The sequence below is a fragment of the Perognathus longimembris genome, chromosome 12 (assembly GCF_023159225.1).
Source record: "Perognathus longimembris pacificus isolate PPM17 chromosome 12, ASM2315922v1, whole genome shotgun sequence".
NCBI lineage: Eukaryota > Metazoa > Chordata > Mammalia > Rodentia > Heteromyidae > Perognathus > Perognathus longimembris.
This window is the reverse complement of record NC_063172.1, coordinates 56,950,408-56,964,040: the sequence shown is the minus strand read 5'-3', so window position 1 is coordinate 56,964,040 and position 13,633 is coordinate 56,950,408. Positions and strand designations below refer to the sequence as shown.

General features: G+C 37.8%; 1 protein-coding gene across 1 annotated transcript in view; it reads right to left on the bottom strand.

Moving 5' to 3' along the window:
* The window catches only part of Xkr4 (XK related 4), a 390,630-nt gene that overhangs the window by 375,034 nt on the left and 1,963 nt on the right, over positions 1-13,633 (bottom strand). The window lies entirely within an intron of this gene.

Genomic DNA, 13,633 nt, shown 5'->3' with positions numbered 1-13,633 from the left:
ACTAGAACCCAACATCCAGGTGTGCAGTAGTCACTCCCGTAGAACTATCTAATAGTGGACTGATAGCACTAGAATAACCATAATATTTTATGAGTTTACTATATTTTACAATTTTTCATTTATACACTAAGCACAGGTATTACATAGCAAAGTGTCCCCTAATTTTAGTGCATCTGGAATGAGAGCACTGTTAGGCAAAGAACTGACTGAACACACCCGAATTATCTCATGGCCCAATGCCCTCAGGAACCAACCCTTTCCCTACATAGGTCATTTCCGGATTGGAGGTCACCTACTTTTTCACAGCACAGTTCCTTTCCTAAAGAACCCTAGGTTATCTCAAGGACACCTTTGGTGTTTTCTCTTTCTAGACGAACACTGTGAGCTTGGGTTCACTAACCTTGTGTCCCCAAAAGAGCAACATTTAGCACGACTGGTGTTAAAATGGTAGCGAGTCTGGGATTGTAAAAACAGAACAGTCCATCATTTTCGAAGACAATTTGGCAGTTTCTCACAAACTAAATAGTCTCTTCCTGTATAAAGCAGCAATTGTGCTCCTTGGTGTCTTACCCAAATAAGATGAAAACTATGTTCACACAAACACATGTGCATAAATGTTGATGCAACTTTGTTTATAACTGTCCCAAACTGAAAGCAAGCAATGTGTCCTCCAGTTGTTAACAGACAAGCTGGTGTTTCCATACAATGGAACATTATTCAGCAGGAAAAGAAGTGAGCCTTCCAACCACAAAAATGATATGGAGGAACTCAAAAGGCACACTGATAAATGAAAGGAGCCAACAGAAGATGGCATACTTTATCATTCTCAACTACAAGACATTTTAGGAAAGGCAAAACTAAAGATAGTGAACTATCAGTATAAGGCTGTAGGTGTGGCTCAGCAGTATAGAATTGCCTGGAAAGTGTAAGTCCCTGAATTCAAACCCTAGTACTACCAAATATATATATATATATATATATATATATATATATATATATATATATATATATATATACAGTTGCTGGTTGCTGCCAGTGGCTTGGATGGGGGGGGCAGGGCAGTAAAGAACAGAAGTATAAATAAACTAAATGGAGATGTAATGATTCTGTGTAATACAATGATGAAAACATGAAGTTATACAGTTCCCAAACCCTTCAGAATTCACAGCATGGGATGAACCCTACTAAAATGATTCACTTCTGCTTGATGATGTATGTGTACTAGTGCATTCAGTGAAGCAAACATACTATGCATCATACTCATGCAAAGTGCTTATAGGAGAAAATGGAAGGGGCAGTGGAGGAGGGATAGAGGAAAGGAGGAAACTTCCACTACTCTGCATTCAACTTTGCTATAACTCCAGAAGTATTTAAATCATAGAACAAAGGAGGCTGGCATATGAAAAGCACCTTCCTCTGAAGTGAGCTTGCCGAGCTATTTCTAATCCATACACTAATAGGCAGAGAACTGACCGACCACATTCTAATAATCTAATGGCTCAGTGCTCTCAGGGTCCCACACTTGCTCTACACAGATCATTTCTAGGTTGGAGTTCACCTACTTTCACCCCGCACAGTTCCTTTCCTAAAGAACTGTAGGTTATCTCAAGAAAGATAATCCAATTACTTTCAGCACTAGGGCCTAGGAAGTGGAGAAAAAGGAAAATGGAATTTAAAACCAAACCTCTTTCAGTTTCAACAAGAAACTCAAGTGAGTAGCAGAGTTAGGCCCCTTGGGCTCAGGAGGCTGGTTAATCTGCAGGCTCAATTACCAGGAATCCTTAATCAACTTCTGTGGAGAAATTTCTTAGCTAACTGTACAGCCCTTGAAAGCAACCCTCCTTCTGATGTGCATGCGTTAAGGCTTCCATTGTAGAAGTTCAGGGTGGTTATTACTGAGTTGTCACAGGCCCATTAATTATATGCTATATTGTATTTAGCTGTACTCTGGTAAATCTTGTTTAATTGCCCAGCCTGTATTTACTAAGCATCTTTATTTAACATGATCCCGACTCTGTTTATGTTTATGTCTTTTCCAATAATTCATTAAATAGAGTCCTTAACCAGTATGATCAGAATATTTAGTGAGAACCCAACCAAGCCCACTTAAAAGCTTTCATTCCATTCCCTCATTATACAGCACTTTAAAGTTCTAAACAGTTTTCAAGTCCACCTCTCATTCATGTTTCTTTTCCCTGTTTCTGCAGTGCAGGCAACTCCCTTCTTCAGCATCTCCGGACTGTGATAAACACTTTCCCACTGGAGAAAAGTGACTGCTTGAAAATATGGTGTCAGAGTTTCCCCAGACACTCAACAACACCTGTGTGAAGAGAATTAAGTTCAGATTCCTTAGGAAAGCATCTAAGGCCTGGTTCATTCTGCCCGATTCCTTTGTTATCTGGTGACTTTCCATCACTCTTCTCCTTTCAGCCCTCAAACAACAGAAAAATGCCTTGTTCACCCCCTTTCGTTCTGTTTGGCCTCCTCTGAAGCCATTCCAAAGTTTCTCCTTCTGTAAAGTCCTATAGACAAATGTCCCTCATCTTTCTCCAATTCTCTCAATGCCCTGTTGATGACATATAACACACCTAAGGTGAAAGAGATCCTCTCACTGGCCAGGGAATTGCTTTAAAACAGAGAGTATATTACTATTAATCTGTGTGCACAGAGCTTGTACATAGTGCTTCACAAAAATTTATTACATAAATGGAGGCATTTCACTCCATAGTACGTAAGTTTAGTTAAGGCATAGTCACTCTTAACAATATGTCTTACCTATATAACCATGTGATCATGTACACATACTGAAGAAAATCAAGGAAGGAATTATAAGTTTTATATGCCCTTTACTTAGGTCATATAGGACATATGTGTGTATGTATATACGTACATATACATACATACACATATTTGTGTACACATATTTATACATGCATATGTATACATATATGTATATATACATATGCACAGTATACATGTGTGTATACATATGTGTATACATACATGTACATGCACACACATATATACATATATATGTATACATATGCCCTTTACTTAGGGCATACAACTTGGGATCAAAAACCTAAGCAAATAAGAACTCAATTTCTGCCATGAGCATATTGGAAATTACCATGTCTCTCTGGAATAACCAGATTTCACACAAAATGCCACTGAACTGAAAAGAAAAATGATACTGCACATTTTAATGGAATGCGACCAAAAATTAAAATAAGGATCAGCCTGCAATTGGAAAGCCTTGTTAAAGCAAATCATATCCACTTCTGAGGAGCATCTTTTCAATAGTCACAGTGGGCTTTTTCCAGTTTTTAAAAATGAACATTTGGAATTGCTTTTATAAAGACTAGCTGTAATCTAATTCTGAAAATTTTGACTTGCATGCTTTTAGGAGTCTTATAGCACATACATATGCTGGTCTATTTGAGGTGGTCCTCTGAGATTAGTCTTAGGAAATGAATTTTAAGTAATATTCCATAGATGTAAAGTCCAGAAAGAAACACACAGAGAAATAGAGACAGAGAGAAACACAGACAGACATACACATACATGCTTACAGTGGAATCCATAATTCATGGGCACCTAATATAGAACACTAGTAGATGTAAAGCACAACTGAATGTAAAATTAGGACATAAAATACAGGTTAATTACACACTTTACATAGGAATAGAGCCTCCTTAGTATTCTTAAGTGTCCTATACTTTTCAGGTGGTATCAAATGAATTAGACATATTATGAAAAAGGCTGACCCATAGTTTCTGCATTTGAAGTGTGGTATAAAATATTAATCCCAAGACTAGCTTATCAGAAGTCTAACCCAGGTCATCCAAACAAATACTGGTCCCCAAAGTCTGAGAAAAGAATTGGTATGCTCAGTTTAGCTACTAGCTTTCAGAGACATTTAGAGCTACTAGGGACTGTAGCAATTCTTTGATGCACTCACAGCTACTACCACTTTCAAGTTGACAAGAGAACTGCAAAGACAAGACTCAAATTTGATCCCTTCTTCCACTTTGTGGATCCTTCCTGCTCCTGTAGGTTAGAGTAAAACTCAGAAGTGGCCTTAAGTCATTACCACTGATTACATATTAAATTCAACTCTCATATTTTCAACATAGTTGCCTAGTTTGAAAGGTAAGGAATGTCTTTTTCAAGTGATTCCCTTGAATTAACCACAGAACAGGAAAACAGTGTGAAAAACTTAAAAATTGGAAACATAACCAATGCAAATCGATTCAAGTCTAGCAGATCTGTGTATTCCACCTTCTCTTTACCTAGGTGATTCTTCTGAAGAAAATTTCAACAGTCTTAGGTGACTGGTTTAACTAGAGCACATGTGCAAGGCAAGCCACCATGGCACCTAAAGACTTATTCCTTCCTATCCTTTTCAAATGCTATTCCATACACCACCAAAGAAGCACAGCATGCCAGCTTGTCAATAGGCTTTAAACAAGGTAGAAGGTAAGGATGATAATGAGCTATTACCATATAAAAGTATGTTAATATCAGCAGGCAATCACTGTCAACTAGACTCAACAGTGATTTCACTTGCTAAGATCCAGAAAATACCTTTCGCTGTTTGAAACACTTCACTTCGGACTTCCCTCTTCTCATTATTCAGGCTGACTTCATCAGGCCAAGCACTGGCCAGAATGTTAGGCACATATATAATCATAATTTTCTCCCAGGCACATTTTTAAAAGCAGTACACAGAGGGCTGGTGGCATAATTCAGTGATAGGGCATGGGTACTTTTAACATTTTGAAGGCCCTTGGTTGAATCCTCAGCAACTTAAAAAGAAAAAAATATAAATATATAGGAAGTAGGAATCAACAGGTGAGATTAATTTTAGTCCCATATTTTATTTAACTTGATATATTCAGAGCATTAGCAGTTTACTATGTAATCAATGTGAAATGATTAAAGGAATAGCTATTTTTCTTTTTACCCATGCTAACTTCCCCAAATCCCATTGGCATTCAGAATACACCTGAACAGACACATGTTAAGCGTTCAGCAGCTGTGAATACCTAGTAGTTTCCACAATGTAAAGCCACACTGGTCCAGAACCAGGCAGGGTGGCCATACCTACTGATAAAACAAACTGAAAATTTCTCTTAGTAACTGTGTACAGGAACATTCAAGAAGACTGAATGGAGTAACCATATTCTAGCACTTGGAAAGGGCAGGAAACTCTGGCAACAAATGTCACAGCATGGACAAAAAGCCAAGAGACGAGTGGTTGCAGAAGAAACTGCCAGAAGGCCAGTCTTCCCTATCTGGCTAATGGAAAACAGAAATTTGAATACATATGTCTGTGAAAAGGGACATTTTACCAGGCACCATTTTCATGATTGTTTTATTCTAAAAATGCAGATGCTAAGGTTGGGCGTGGTGGCTCATGCTCATAATCCTAACTATTCAGGAGACACAGATCTGAGGATTACAGTTCAAAGCCAGCTCAGGCAGAAAAATCTATGAGACTCTTACTCCAATTAACTACTGATTATCTACTGTGACTCAAGTGGTAGAGTAGTAGCCTTGAGCAAAAACAGCTTGAGGACAGCACCCAAACCTGGGTTCAAGACCCAGGACTAGTACATACACATACATACATACATACATACATACATACATACATACATACATACATACATGCAGTGCCTTATTTTGCCAAATTGTTGAATGTTATATATCTTACATAGGAAGACATAAGACAAAACAAACAAACCAAGCTGAGTTATCATTATATTTCTTCTTATGGAACATCTGTGGCTTGCTGGCAGAGATCTACCTCGACAAGTTTATTCATTAGAAATCTCTGAATATTATTTTACATTAACAGTCTACTAATCTTTCAGGCCTATAGTCCTAGTTCAGTTTTCCTTTTTCCCTCCCTCCGTCTTCTTTTCCCATGTAGATTCAAAGACCTCCTTTAGTCTATCAAACATAAAATACAGGCTAACTAATGCCCAGAAATCTGCCCTCCCTCTGTACCCGCTCTCCTCAGGGATTGTCATGGCTTTTGTTCACCCACATGACAGCTTCTTATTCACAAAACTATGAGTAAGAATGCCATGAGCAACCTACTTCTTTCTCTAAGCAGAGGCAGCAATCAGCGTGTCTTGCTGAGAGCTCTTCAGACTATTCCCAGTGTCTAATCACTCTGCAGCCCATGCTTCCTTGAGCATCTGCCACCCTGCTCAACCAAAGCCTGGGACATTCTCTCACCACCCTGGTCTAGGCTGATGTCTCCAACCCGAGTCTGAACTGACCTGAAGTGGTGAGAGTAGGGCATTCAGAGTGCTGGATCTTTTCCTAAAGATCACTGTTGTAACCCAAAACCACATTAAAAAATTTTTTTTAAATGCTTCTCTTTCTTTACCAATAGAAGAGTTCACATTTTTGCCGCAAGTTTTGTCTATCAGGAAACTTCTGAGCATTGTCCTGATGGCTCACTTTTTAATCCTAGCTACTCTGAAGGCTGGCCTCCTGAGGATCATGCTCCAAAGGTAGCCCAGAGGGAACGTTCATGAGACTCCATATTGAACATAACCAGCAGAAAAAGCAGTACTGCTGGGTGTGGCTCAACTGGGAGACCTTCCGCAGGACATGCAAGACCTAGGTCTCAAAACAACAACAAAAACCAGAGCAAAAAGAAAACAGAATTGTGTGTGTGTGTGTGTGTGTGTGTGTGTGTGTGTGTGTGTACAGGCATACATGCTTCATGCAAACCTACCTACCACTGTGAATTTTAAGCAATACCTCTCTTGTCATGCTAGGTGAGCTTACTCTGCTGTCGAAGACCACTACAATGTCTAGGTCATCCATGGGCCCAGCACCAAATAACCTCTCCTGACCACTGCAACTGAAAAGTTCCTTCTCTGAGGCTCCATGCTTCTCAAACTCTACACATAGACTAAGCACCTGCGGTCCTTGTTTAAATGGCAGTTGTGGTCCAGTAGGTCTGTGTGACAGCATTTCTAGAAACTCCTAAGAACTGCTAATGTTGGGGTCTGTAGGGCTCTCCATGCAAAGCAAGGCCCCTGGTCCTCCATAGTGCATCACTACACACACTTGTGAAGACACACATACAGTTTGCCTCTTTTCCTACATAGTAAACTTTGTGAGCACATTTTTTTCACGTATTTTCACACCAACCTCCTTTCAGATTGTACAACGTGAAGCATGACATTCATCATTTGCTTTCGTGATGGCCTGGACTTTGATTTGTGACTACCACTTTTACTAGTAGATTATGCTCTGGAAATACAAGACCCTATAGGACATTCTCCCTAATTCATAAATCATAAAAGCCCCAAGTAATTTGGATTGTTGGTCTTTGGGAATTGATCTAAATTTAAAAAAACAACAACATTGTTATTCATGTAGCCCAGTAAAACAGAGGAGCCCATACAACTCCTTTCCCGTATCTCTCAGAGGAACCATTTCCTCATTTCACAATGACCATGAACTAATGTCAGGCATTACAGCAGGTCATTTAGCTATGGTTACTGTTACAGCTGCCACCTTGCTTTGATTATTGACTGATACACAAAAAACAACAACCTGAAAAGTATTGAGTTTCAAACTCAACTCTCTATTTATGACAATTATCCAAGTAGAAAAAATAAAAGAGGAAGTCTATTTTTTTCCCATGGATGAAATCTCTCCAGTTGTTGGTTCAGAAAGGCGACATTTGTTCCCCTTAAACAGAGAGTACTTGAGGAGAAGTCAAACCAAAATCACCTCAAGTCGTTTTCAAGTCATGTTCATTGTCGACCCAACTTCCACACAGGCATGTTCTCTGTTTGAGTAATCTCCACTCACCCTACATGCTGCCCACTGTTCTGTTTGTACAAAAGGAATCCCATGACAGAGAATTATGATGTGTGTATAAATTAAACAAAAGAAATAGAGCTGATTCAAACAGCCTACTGCTGAATCACGAAGATGGGGGAAAAAAAACCACCTTTGACATATTTCAGAAAATCTTAAAATAGCTGCTTAAAATTCTTAATGCTTGAGGATCTCAGATTTTGACAGGGGCCTGAAAATGGTTCAGCTCTGTAACAGATTTCTAAGTTCTTAGGGTCCAGGTCATTCCCATCCTAGCAAGGTTACTGCAAACATCATTTCTAGCTGAATGTAACACAGCCCTATCCTTTAGCCAGCACAGGCAGGATACAATAGCATTGCCTATGAGTTTAAATGCAATTTCCAGTACATTAAATTAGTGACAGTATAATTCAGGACAAGCTTTTAATTTAAAAGCAAATCTGGTTCTCATTGCTAATAATGGATAGAGCTTCCAAAGCCTGTGGAGCTTTGCTCTTCCGTGTGGATCCCAGTGCCCAGCTGAACACTGGCACACAGATGACAATTTATGGTTCCCAAATCAATGTGGCATATGTCTTAGAGCTGGTCACTGCAACATTCTCAATATCAGTTTTAAATACTTAGGAATGTTGTTTTCAACTTCCTGGCACACTAATCTAAGTACAGGACAAGCAAAAGAATTTCTAGTTAAGACCATAGCCACAATTTTAGAAATGAATAGAATCCTGGACAAAATTCTTTTGAGCAATTATATCCTACAGACAGGAAAGACAAAGCATCTCTTCTGATACTACATTTAGTCCAGTGCTCCAAAGGACAAATGCTTCTCTAAATACTTCCTCTCACTACGAACGTAACTGTAACCTTTTCCTCCAGTTCCAGCACTAAGAAAGACCACAGGTCTATTTCTATATTGGCCTTTCCATAGTTTATTTTTTCCCACATGTTTATCAGCACAGATGAATTGTACAGCCTAAGGAACCTTTCTTTTGTTTCTCTTGCAATCAGAAATCAGTGTTAGCTCTGAGCATATGATACTTACAGAATTATATTTTGTGTTAAAAAAGATATAAACTTTGAGAAGAGAAACCAAAGCAGAAAAACATACTCCCAATAATTCCATACATAAATGTATTCTCAGATTAGTCAATGACAGAGATAATGCCTTTTGCAAAGCTTTCCCAGTCTTAGTCTGTCAACACAAACAGGACTGCAAAGCTGGGTTTCAGGACGTGTTTTGCTCCGAGAGTGACTAGAACTTGATGAAATTTAGCCCCCCTTCCCTAATATTAGTAATCTTAATGGGAGTTGAGATGATTTGTTTCATCCTTTCGAGGCAACACTGCACCTTCTCGGGATCCCTGTACTAAAAGAAACCCAAAGTAATAACCAAGCTGCAAGTTAGCAATATGTCCCAAAGAAGAAATAGGAATGCCCAGGCGTTACTTCAAGAACATGTGTTCTTACCTATATAAATTCACAACTGTTAGAGTAATTTTCTGAGGACCTCGCCATGGTTCTCCTTCCTGAGCCTCCTATAGCTAGCATGAGGTTATTTGTGCAGGCCAGAATCATGCAGAGCCATTCAAGAGAATATTTACTGCTGAGAACTGCTGAATATCATCTTCTCTTAAAGTTTTACAACACATCAGATCTATTTCATAAATCACACCTAGAAAATATTTTCATGTGATCGTACAATACACTGTATTTCATGATGCACAAAGAAAGAAACTTAGTTTAATCCCTGTTCTTGTATTCATAGGTCCAGCTAGAGTACCAATCATCATTTTAGAGCTAGTCAAAGAAATGAAGTAATTAGATTGACCAACAAGCATGTATAAAAGGAATCTCTGCACATATCTATTATGTAGTGATATATGTAAAGTTCAAACTACAAAGCACAGCAATGCTTGAATATCTAATCATTAAGGAAGTTATTTTGTAAATGACTGAACAAAACCTTTCAGTGTTACTGCCCCCAAGGGTTTGTGGACACTGCTTAAAGCTGAGAGTAAATACACATTTGTATAACTGTTACACTCAATGCTCTGCTAAGATTCTCTGAAATTCTGTAGGAGAATAGTAACTATGAAATTTTTCACCCTTGTGAAGCAAACAGTTCATAGTTCAAATGAATGGAAACAGTTTATGACTTTTCCATTTCTTACTGTAAAGATATATTGAACAGATAGATTTATATGTGAATTATTCCAACTCATAGGGAAACCCATGCCAATGCATAGAAAGCTGTCTGATTTGGTTGTAGATTTATACCCATCAGATAATTCTGATGTTGAATTCATAAACCAATGAATAGATTTCAAAAGAAATAACTGCACTATTCCAGAAAAAAAAGCCTCTACTTCTTTAAACCATAAAAAGTAAAGTTAGTCTGACAGGATGGATACTGTCATACATCTCAGGGAAAATGACGAGATTCTAGGGCAACCCTCTCTGTGGGTAATCATAGTTACAGATTCTCTACCACAGTTCCACCCCAGTTTTCTGATTGTGCCTGTAAACCTCATGATGGGAACTAGCTGCTTCCAAGAAATCCTAGCTGATGGGAAGATGCCTTTGATTTGATACTTAAAAGCCCTTGATTTTCTATAGGTCCCATCCTTTAAAAAGGGGGGTGGTGGAGATAAGACTGAGAAATAAAACCCAGGGCCTCACACAAAGGATCTATCAACAAGCTACACGCCCAACCAGGTCCCATTAGTTTTGCCCAAAATAGTTCACACAAAATTCCAACGCATCTTCTACATGACACTCTTCAATCCTTACCAGAGAGCTCTCTCAAGTTCACAGCATGGAAGTACAGAATTCACTAAGTTATTATCTATAAAAACACAGGTGATCTCAAAAGAAAGATATTTAAAATTATCTGATTCAATTTCCCATATGCAAAGCATAAAGGTAAATCTTAAGAAAATAAATGAATGGGTGAATTAATGAACAAATGAATGAAGCCTTTACCACAAATTTACTTTAGCAGAGAAACAGTTAAAGATTTCAACCAAGTTGTTCTTCTGAGAAAAGACTCTCCACCAGGTCAGAGCTCTTTATTTGCCACAACAGCATCCAAACCTAAGCCCTGTGACGTCAATGCATTTGTCTGGATAGAAGAGACATGACTGAGTCACAGGAAATAGTGGCATTTCCTCTGAAACTTCCAACATTATATTGTTCTTTTGAGTAAGACAACATTTCAACAGGTTTGTTCATCCTTCTCACTTATCATGCATCAAACGATCTTTGTCTTCAAAATAAAATCTACATCCCTTTCTTTGCTAGTCATCATCTTCCCTCACTCATTTAAACACACACTGCAAACACGTATTATTCTTTTCCAGTCCCCGCTTCTTATGCATCATTGTACTGAAGGCTGGAAAGCAAGCTACAAAGTTGTTCTCTTAGGCATGCATGATTCTCACTGGGTGAACTGTGTGCTCAGGAATTTCTGGAATCATGGATAAAGAATAATAAAGACTCATACTTTCTCTTTTATTATATAGGCACACTTTCTTTAAAGTCATCATTGACAGGGGCACTGTGGCTCAAAGTGGTAGAACGCTGGAGTGAAAAACCTGAGACAGTGCCCAGGCGCTGAGTTCAAGTCACACAATGGACAAAAAATAGTCATCATTGTTCTTTTCACTTGGTTTCAAAAGTTCACTTCAATATTTCAATGGCTCTTTCCCAGCATCACCTCCTGTGACTTTAAAAGCTGCCATTAATTTCCCATTAGTAAACTTTAATTAAGATGAATATGTATCTCTGCTTTTAGCAGCTGCATTCGTAGTACACGTATAAACACATGCAAATCTTGTCCACAATATTTCAAAGGGCTTATTTCTGAACAAGTGAACACTTTGATGTTATTTCAAAAGATTTTTAATCTACAGAAGCTTTTAGAATCTACCTCTTCCCTAAAATAACTAGAATTTCATGGAAATACAGCAAGCAGTTCTAACCTAACTAAAATCTATTTTATTGATCCCAGAAAGCAGAGTGTTACAACATGAATAATGACCTCTGAGTCTTGGACCACTCAGTACCCTTGTGTCTCTGCCATATATCTGTGCAACACCTTGAAACGTAGAGCTAGAAAAGCAAAGGGTGCTTCCAATTTAAGAAATCACAGTGGTCTAAGATATTGCACTATGTCTAATACAGTAATCCAACATGAGTCACTTCACAACTTAAAGACACATCTACTACCAATGTTCATTCGAATGTGTAACACTCAGAAAATAGAGCCTAATCAGGATGCATCTGAGTGTCATTTCCCATAAGCTTTCTTATTCATTTACAAATTTCTGTATCAGGTTAAAATTTAAAATCCCACAGGATGCTTTCTCAAAAGAGAAATTGAGACTGATTAGTCTCAGGTCTGGCTTCTACCCAGGTTACACTAGGAGTGCCCAAATATCTTAACCAGAATCCCACAGATTCAATAACAATTCAAATGTCCATACTAAACACATCATTTTGAGATTGTTAGCACACATCTGATAGTCATTTCTGTAATAAGCACTCTACCCAGATGCCGATGTGTTATTAGAATAAGCATCAAAGCTTCTAAAGGATAGTCTGTAGAAATACTTAACAAGTAAAGGAACCATGTTTTTTTTCTAAGTGTTGGGTCAGTTAATGCATTTATCTGATAGCCTTTGGTTTTCATTCTGCATTCAACCTCTCCTTCCATTCCTTTTGCCCACAGATAGCTTTGCTGTAAGGCTCACTGATCTTGTGGTTGTGGGAGCATGGAGATATGCCCAACCCCTCACTTTGTAAATGTTATTTCTAATAATATTAGGCATCATTTTTTTTCAATCAGGAAAATGCTTAGTTTAGAGGGTTTAGTAAACACAAGTGTAATTAATATCACCTCTTCAGTTCACTGAATGTGCTATCAAATTTTGAGAGTATCAGTCTGTGTGAAACATGTATATTTTTTCAATCATACTTGGAAGTATGGGCATTATTGACATAAACTTAGAAACACTGAAGGGGATTAAAGTAACCGATTTCCAAATTGTATGTAAAGTTTGAAAAGATTAAGAAATAGCATTGTATCTTTCACTCATCACACTATCAGCTTAAAAATGGCAATCCTAAGCATCCTTGCTATTGGAGAACTTCAGTAATTAAGCCAAGCATTCCAATTCCTCATCATAATTGAAGAAGAGCATGAAACTGTAAGCCTTTCCAACAGTCATCATAGGAAATAGAGCTACCACAGTTAACCTACATTTCAAAATGTCACTTGGAGATTTCCAATATCAATTTGTCTGCAAATGATGAATCACTTTTCTAGACACTATCTGTCTGTTTAAAAAAAAAAAGTAAAAACAAGGCAATAGGTTGATGTTTATCCAGCTTTGAAAATACCAATCCCAAGAAAGGTGGTAAAATTACCACACTTGCTCTTTTGAACATAAACATTATTTTTTTCATCAATAACAAAAGGAACTTTGTGTTTCTAGTTCACAAATTCTCTAAATTGTTTCCAGGTATCCTAGTAGACTTCTAATCCCTTTATCACAAAAAATATGAAATTGTGAAAAGAATAATGGTATGACAAAATGCATTCCCAAATGCTTGCACTTTCTAGGAATTTTCCGTATATTAGATAAGACTTAGTATTTATCAAGTCATATTTTTAAGAAAGAAATATCTCATATGCTAGTATCTATATACTTCTATGCGTATAATTTTTGTGGATATTAAACAGTGCTCCCCAAAGCTTCTAAACCATATAAAAATC